At 41.6% G+C, this 2415-nt stretch overlaps 1 pseudogene; it reads left to right on the forward strand.

Annotated features, from left to right (window-relative positions):
• The first annotated feature begins 446 nt into the window (after positions 1-446).
• LOC148003301 (splicing factor U2AF 35 kDa subunit-like) lies at positions 447-1138 on the forward strand (annotated as a pseudogene).
• Positions 1139-2415: the final 1277 nt, after the last annotated feature.

Below are 2415 nucleotides of genomic sequence, written 5' to 3' on the forward strand. Positions count from 1 at the left end.
TCAGCTAGGCTCAAACACAGGAGATTTCTGAACTGAAAGGCCCAACTCAGATGTCTTCTTCAAAATGCAAGATCAGAGGTCCAACTGCTCCTTGACCTTTTCTTTGAAAGAGTAATAGAAACGTGAAACTTGTCATTCCCAAATAGAATTCCTGAACTCTGTCCTGAAACTCACTCAGCCTATAATTGTTCCCACCTCATCAATGGAAGTTCTATGCTCCAAGTACCATGCCATGTCTCAAGGGTTCTTCTGAATTTTCCGTATCTTACTCAACCTTCAGAGGACATCTTGAGGGTTTTACTTTGAATTAAGATGCACCATCTCACAGCCCCATGTCATCCCACGTTTATCATCTGCTTTCCACCTTCCATCAATTCTATCTTATGCCCTTGCACACAAACAACATAGCAGTCATAGAATTTGGAGCCTGAGCCATCCAATGGAAAATGGCGGAGTACTTGGCTGTCATCTTCCGCACCGAGAAAGACAAAGTCAACTGTTCATTTTATTTCAAAATCAAGCATGTTGTCATGGAGACTGATGTTCTCAGTTATACAATAAACTGACCTTTAGCAAGACCATTGCCCTCTTGAACATTTACCGTAACCCTAGAATTCTTTCCAGTCTGTTGACGGTTTGTGCTGTGCTGTGAGCAACGTGGAGATACAGGAGCACTATGATGAGTTCTTTGAGGAAGTCTTCAGTAAAATGGAAGAAAAGTATGCAGAGGTTGAGGAGATGAATGGCAGTGACAACCTAGGAGACCACTTACAGGGGGCTGGGGATTTAGCTCAGTGGTAGAGCGCTTACCTAGGAAGCTCAAGGCCCTGGGTTCGGTCCCCAGCTCCAAAAAAAAAAAAAAAAAAAAAGGAGACCACTTACTGGGGAACGTGTACGTCAAGTTTCGAAGTGAAGAGAAAGCTGTAATCAACTTGAATAATTGTTGGTTTAATGGGCAGCCAATCCATGCAAAGCTGTCACCAGTAACTGACTTTAGGGAAGCCTGCTGCCTCCAGTAAGAAAGGAGGGAGTGCACAAAAGGGGGCTCCTGCAACTTCACGTATCTGAAAAGATCTCAAGAGAGCTGTGACAGGAGCTGTATGGGTGCTGGCGCAAGAAGCATAAATCCAAATCCTGATTCAGGGAACTGTGTTCCAGTATGGTGTTGGAGGTGGAGGACTAGAGTGTGACAGGAGGCGGTTAAGAGACTGTGAGAGATCTGGGCGATTCTGGGCCTAGCAGTGGGTCTGCTACATAGTGTTGTAGTTGGTTGACAAGCCAGTTCATAATGGGATTTTTTTAAAAGAACAACAAAACAAAGATGGGTTTCTGAATGAAATTTGTAGTGATACAGAAAAAACAAAACAAAAAACAAGTTGCCTTGGTCATGGTGTCTGTTCACAGCAGCAAACCTTAACCATTGAATAAATGAGATCACCTAAACATGAAGAAATATCAGATGCCAGCTTTGCCTTCTGTTTGAGAACAGAGGAGTTTAGGTGAAGGTTCCAGAGCTAGAAAATGTGCTGCTGGGCTTCTCAGCAGTTTTATATAAAATTAAACCCTCTACTCATACTCGAGCTTATTGTATGTGCTTATAGAGTCTGCCTATGGGACAGGAAGCTCTTTAGGGGTTTTTTCAACCCAGAAAATTTTCTTTTGTTCCCTGGTTCCCTGATGGTGGGTTGAAGGTAAAGAGAAGTAGCATTTGGTCTGATATATTTTCTGAAATGTAATTACGATACCACACAAATTCCAAAACTGATTCTTTAGATTGTAGTTCACATTTTATTTGCAGTTAAGGGATCTGACATTCAAAATTTAGAAACAAAATACAGGGCTGAAAAGATGGCTCAGAAGCTCAAAGTGTTTTCTGTCAAACTCGACAACCTGAATATGATCCCAGAACTTACACAGTTGAAGAAGAGACCCTGCTCTTACATACCGCACATTCATGTGTGCCACCCTCATGTTCACTAAATAAGTAAATAAATGTGAAACAAATCCAGATGCTTGGAAAATGCCACTCCTTTAAGGACACAGTATTATGAGTGCAAAGTTTTGATGTCAACACTCCATAGGATGATGTTAGAGTCTGCCTATGGGATAGGATGTCTGAATTCTAACATGTGAATACTAATTCAAATGCTTCTTCCCAAGATTTCTACAGAGGTGGAGGGAAATGTGAGCAGGACAGCAGACATATTTGATAAAAAAAAACAAAACAAAACCAAACCACCAATAACAACCAAGGATAGAAGAGCTGTACTGGAATAGTGTATTGGAAGGCAGAGGCTCAGTTGTGTCAGCAAGGTAGCCCAGAGATACCCATCCTCTTCAAAACGGAACTGCAGAAAAACGAAGGAGCGAAATGTGAACTTTAGAGTTTTTAATCATGCCTTTTAAATAAGGGAG

Source organism: Rattus norvegicus, chromosome 9 (genome assembly GCF_021556685.1).
Source record: "Rattus norvegicus strain SHRSP/BbbUtx chromosome 9, alternate assembly SHRSP_T2T, whole genome shotgun sequence".
NCBI lineage: Eukaryota > Metazoa > Chordata > Mammalia > Rodentia > Muridae > Rattus > Rattus norvegicus.